This window comes from Phoca vitulina, unplaced genomic scaffold (genome assembly GCF_004348235.1).
Source record: "Phoca vitulina isolate PV1807 unplaced genomic scaffold, GSC_HSeal_1.0 scaffold34, whole genome shotgun sequence".
NCBI lineage: Eukaryota > Metazoa > Chordata > Mammalia > Carnivora > Phocidae > Phoca > Phoca vitulina.
The window spans coordinates 1,209,026-1,215,105 of NW_022589737.1; positions in this window are offsets into that span (position 1 = coordinate 1,209,026).

A 6,080-nucleotide genomic window follows, 5' to 3' on the forward strand; every position below is an offset into this window, starting at 1 on the left:
CAGCCCATATTCATCTCCATCCTCAATCTCCAGGGTTGATTAAACTCCCTGATTTGTTTCTACAAGGGAAGTGGAATATTCCCCAAGATTCAAAATCTATTCATAGCCATCTAGTCAGTAGGTAATTACTCTCCACCACAAAGCACAAGCACCAAGAACAAGAGCACATTACTTTCAAAAAGAATAAGCAGCACTATAAAAACTGACAATAAATCAACCCCAAGAATAATTACAAATTCCAGAATAGTCACCTCCGTTACCTGATGAAAAATGACAAAATACATGAACTAATGGGCAAATAAAGAATGAGATCCCTAAAGATACTGGAAATTCCATTAAGTGTAATATGATGACAATTTCTTTTCTATAAAGATAATACTTGGCAATTTCAGGAAAGGAGAACCACAGATTTTAATTGGAAAAGGAAAATGAGGTCCCCAGTGTGGGGGAAGCTTTTAGATCTACAGTGGTCAAAAAAGAAAGGTCGTTAACCTTCCCCTCTCTGTAGCTACCAAGTGATTTATCAGCGCGGGTCAGCATGTGCCTGGGTGAATGGGGACAGAATAGGCTTATTGTTGTCTCCTACTCTCGATAGGAAATAAAGCCTCAACCACAGTGTCATGAGGGGAGGCCACTCATGAGATGGTTCAGGTCCATGAGCTCACTTTTAGATTAATTTTTGGTTCTTCATACGTCCACCAGGCCAAGCAGACACATCATTTATATAAACCCCTGAGGATTGACTCCCCCTGCCCTCTATCTCAGATAATCTCTATTTTATGCTACTCCAGGATGCCCTGGTATTCAGAAATGTGATGATTCAGAAATGAACTTGAGGAGGTGAAAATGCCAATTAACATTGTCATTTCATTGCACTCGTCTGGCCATATAAAAATCACTTCACCAGCAAACCCCCAAAGCCCCGCATGTTCTGCAAATGCTGCCCCAGGCCACAGCTGTCCTCCTTAAGACCCGACTCTGAGTCACAACAGCATTTTCCACCCTGTAGAAATGATGAGCAAAGAACCCCCAAAGTCTCCCTTTCAGCAGTTAAGCTTTTTTCACAAAGTCATTGTCGCCAGGATTTAAATAAACCAGTCTCTTCTAGTTGTCACATCCTACAACGTGAGAGCTTCACAATGTTGAACAACAAGCCCCAAAGAAGAGTTATGGTTGGTGATGAGCAAGATGGCTCCCCAAAAATATACAGACCAAATGACATCCTGCAAAATTTTTGATGTAGCATGGCATTGCAATTGGGTCTTGGGGAGCTATGAGAGGAAAAATCCAGTGTTAGATATTGATCAGATCCCTGGGACGTGAGAAAAGAAGTCGATGAGGCAAATACTGACTTAGAAACACACAGAGCAGTTAGATATAGAACGAATATAAACACAAAAACTTCAAGAAGCTTGGCAACCTATAATCATTCAAAAGCTGCTGATTTTGTAGGGTTGCATATTCAAAAAAAATCCAGATTCTTTCCAGGTTAGGAATGTGTTCATTGGGTCCAATGGACATGAACAAAATGGAAAATGTATACATCAAAGGAAGCTCTCTCGTTACCTATCAGAAGAGAAAACATTACCCCATAATCTAATGATGATTATTCTTTAATACTTTTTTTTTTAAAGGTTTTTTATTTATTTATTTGACAGCGAGAGAGGGAACACAAGCAGGGGGAGTGGGAAAGGGAGAAGCAGGCTTCCTGCCGAGCAGGGAGCCTGACACGGGGCTCAATCCCAGGACCCTGAGATCATGACCCGAGCCGAAGGCAGTCGCTTAACCAACTGAGCCACCCAGGTGCCCCTATTCTTTAATCCTTTTGTAAACCTTGTTTAGAACAGAAAAATATTTAATCCATATTGAATAATCCAGCTCTTTATACTTGCAAGATCTAGGAAAAATTCTCAGTCTAGTGTTTCATTTTTTTTTTAAAGATTTTTATTTATTTATTTGACAGAGAGAGAGAGACAGCAAGAGAGGGAACACAAGCAGGGGGAGTGGGAGAGAGAGAAGCAGGCCTCCGGCTGAGCAGGGAGCCTGATGTGGGACTCAATCCCAGGACCCTGGGATCACGACCTGAGCCGAAGGCAGACGCTTAATGACTGAGCCACCCAGGCGCCCCAGTCCAGTGTTTCATATAACTGTATGATTATGGCTGATCTGATTATCTAGACCACATTACAAGAAAAGAAAATTAAAGGGAAGGGAGGAGAAGCAGAAGGGTGTGTGGTGTTGGCAAACTGGGAAAGCTGCATAAACTAGGAGTCAGGAGTTTTGGATTTCAGTGTCAACTTAACCATTAGCTAGCTCTGTGACTTAGGGAGAATTACTTAGGTTTTCTGACCTCGGTTGGCTCATCTACAATATAAAGGGTTTCAAGTAAGATCTTTTCCTTCTCTTAAATTTAATCAATCTAAACTTTATGTTTTCCTTCCAAAACCAATCGCAACATTTTGTTTAAATTGACTCCAAACTCTGAGGGATCTTGGAATGTCTTTAAATTCCCTTGCCTTTGCATGTCCATTTGTAGACTCCTAAGTATTCCGCAGAGGTGTTAGGAGAAAACAAGATGGCACAATGCTTAGTTATACAAAGCCCTAGGGAGAGAGCCAAGTGAATTAAATCTACAAACTAACTCCAAATTGCATTTTATTCAGGGATTTCCTCTAACCCAACTTCAGCTGCTACTCAGTCATAAGAATGATTTATACCCAATGGATGTTCTTTAATATCCCCTTCTAGTATTGCCAGATTTACCAAACAAAAATATAAGACACCCAGTTAAATTTGAATTTCAGATAAATAATGAATAGTTTTTTCTAAATAAGTATGTCACAAATATTGCATAGAATAGACTTGTACTAAAAATGTGTTCATTGTTTGCCTGAAATTCAAATTTAACTGGACACTCTGTATCTCCATATTGTATCTGGCAACCCTACATCTACCCTTACTTTGGTGGAGATAGGCAAATCCTAAATGATTGTGTGTGTGTGTGTGCATGTGCGTGTGTGCACACATGCATACATATTAAATTGAGTTTCATACTTTTGTATAGCTTCTCTCAATAAAAAAAGTTAAAAACAATATTTCTAAATGATATTTTAATTATCCTTGAGTAATAAGTCTGGCCTATATATCATTGTTCCTCTCTCTCTCTCTCCCCTTTCCACACCTATAGAATATCTTTTGGCCGGGGGGGAAATTATCTTTCATGAGCCTCTCAGAGTGCCTTATCTGGATATTTGCAAAAGACTGACTAGACCACTCAACAAGGAGAGATGAGTGTAAGAGTAAGGAGAATAGGTGTAAAGGAAGGTCAGTAAGGAGGAAATTTTAAAAGATGTAATGCCATCAGCCTCTCACATTTACCGTTTTTTTATCTGATCATAGTAGACCACGGGGCCTGATAAACCATAAACTAAGACTTGGTCAGTACATATACACAAAAACTTGTATGTGAATGTTCATAGTGACTTTATTCATAAGAGCCAAGACAGTGGGAACAACCCGAATGTCCATCTGCCGATGATGGATAAACAAATTGTGGTACATCCATACAGTGGAATATTATTCAGCCATAAAAAGGAACAGAGTTCTGACACAGGCTGTAACATGGATGAACCTTGAAAACATGCTAAATGAAAGAAGTCAGACGTGGAAAGCCAAAAATTGCATGATTTCATTTATATAAAATGTCTAGATAAATCCATAGAGAAAGAAAGTAGATAAGTGGTTTCCAGGGGCCGTATGGAAGGGCAATGGTGAGTAACTGCTAATGAATGTGTAGTTTCTTATTTTTTTAAAGATTTTATTTCTTTATTTGAGAGAGAGAATGAGTTAGCGAGAGCATGAGAGGAGGGAGGGTCAGAGGGAGAAGCAGTCTCCCTGCTGAGCAGGGAGCCCGATGCGGGACTCGATCCTGGGACTCCAGGATCATGACCTGAGCCGAAGGCAGTCGTTTAACCAACTGAGCCACCCAGGCGCCCCTGAATGTGTAGCTTCTTTACTCTCATTTGGGGAGATGAAAATGTACTAAAAATGGATAATGTGATGGTTGTACAAGTCTATGACTATACTGAAATCCACTGAATTGTATACTATAAAAGGGAGACTTCTATGACATGTGATTATATCTCAATAAAGCTATTATTTTTTTAAAAGTCAACGCATTAGAGAAAACCTTGCTCAGATCTCAGGTGATGTTACAGAACTACCCAAACAGAGTCATTTCTAAAGAGCCAAGAGAGTAACAAGACTTGCAACTATTATTTGGGTGCTTTTCATGCAAGGAGCTCTAATACTACTTCTTAATTAACCTTTTTTTATATTATTTAATTTTCACAATGTCCGAAAAAGTAGGTGCCGTTACCCTCTGTCTTGGGAGAAGAGGAAATGGACTCTGAGAAACAGAGTAATTTGTTTGAGGCGGGCACAGGTAGGTAAGGTGCAGGGCAGAGGTTCTACCCCAGGGCCATCTGACTCCTAAGCCTGGGATAGCCCCAGTTCACGCCCTGTCCATCAGAGAAACCAGGAACCATAGGGATTCTAGCTAAGCCTAGGAAAAGGACAGGCAGGGCATTGCCAGTGGCCCCGCTGTTCACTCCTTCCTCTTCAAAAGTTCCGTCTCCCCAATGGATCTCGGTGGTTTTGTTTTTACTACCTTCTTAGCCTTCCTCAACCTCATTGCATGGTTAGCTCTTGCCTTAGATGCTGCTTGGAAATTTCCTCACCCCTAGACATCTTTAATAAAAGATGCTTGGACTCTCAGAGCCCTACAAAAGCTCTGCGTGGTATTTTGCCTGCAATCAAAACTTAATGTCAGAATTTGCCCACATGTTGTGAGATGTTTTAGTCTGTGTCTCCCAGCCCTTATTCCTTTCTTGGTGCTGCTGAGGCACACTTGAGTACAGAAAAATATTAAGAGGTCTAGCTCCTGGTGTCCAGTTTGGCATAGAGTCCTAACCCAAGCCCCCTGAACTGGATTATAGAGTGAGCTTTGCATTGATCAGGGACTTCTCCTTGAAGCCATTCAGAGAGCTGGGCATTTTCCTCCCCCTTTTCCCTCCTCAGCAGGAAGGAAGGCTGCTTTCCCCTCCCCTCTTCCGCAGGACTACCTCCCACCACTTCCATCCCTCCACCCTTTGCTGACTTTCACTGTGGCTGCCAGGTTGCCATGCCAATAAGGTTCCCATGGTTACTAAGAAGAGCTGCTGCATTCCCATAGGCAGGGACAGTCTACCCAAAGAGAAAGGGAGACCATTATGCCCCCAGGGCAAAAACAAGGACTGAAGGGGTCTCAGCTCAGGGAATGTTAGAGGACAGATCTTTTTTCTCTCTGATGTCTCCAGGCTGGACCCTGGACCAATTCCCATTGCCTTCTTACAAATTCTCTCTTCCCTAAACCTGGAGAGAGAGGTGCCTGGCACTAGTTCAAGTCCATTGTTTTGCCTAGTGTGGGGACTGAATAGACACCGCATTGTGAAGAACAAGTTAATATGTAAATATACTAATACATCTGGGCTCTTTGTCGAGCTAGGAAAATGGCAAAATGCAAAACATGCTTTACTCTCTCTTCAGCTGGATGTCTTGCCTGGAAATCTGCTTTTTTTTTTTTTTAAAGATTTTATTTATTTATTTGACACAGAGATAGAGAGCACAAGTAGGCAGAGAGAGAGGGAGAAGCAGACTCTCCACCGAGCAGGGAGCCCGATGCGGGGCTCGATCCCAGGACCCTGGGACCATGACCCGAGCCGAAGGCAGCCACTCAACTGACTGAGCCACCCAGGTGCCCCGAAATCTGCTTTTCTCCTTATGGTGTTCCTCCCTGGATTGACTATCTTAGGTCACGCCACGTTTTGGGTTTTTTTTTAATCAAAGTTTGTTTTCTCTCAAATATAAAGAAATGCATTTTAATATAAAATTCAGTAATAAAGAAAATAAGACAAAGTGATTTACAGTTCCAAAACAAAAATATTTATTTCTTTTTAAAATATACATTTTGCAGGGAGAGGGGGCACCTGGCTGGCTCAGTTGGTAAAGTGTGCAACTCTTGATCTTGGGGCTGTTTGTTC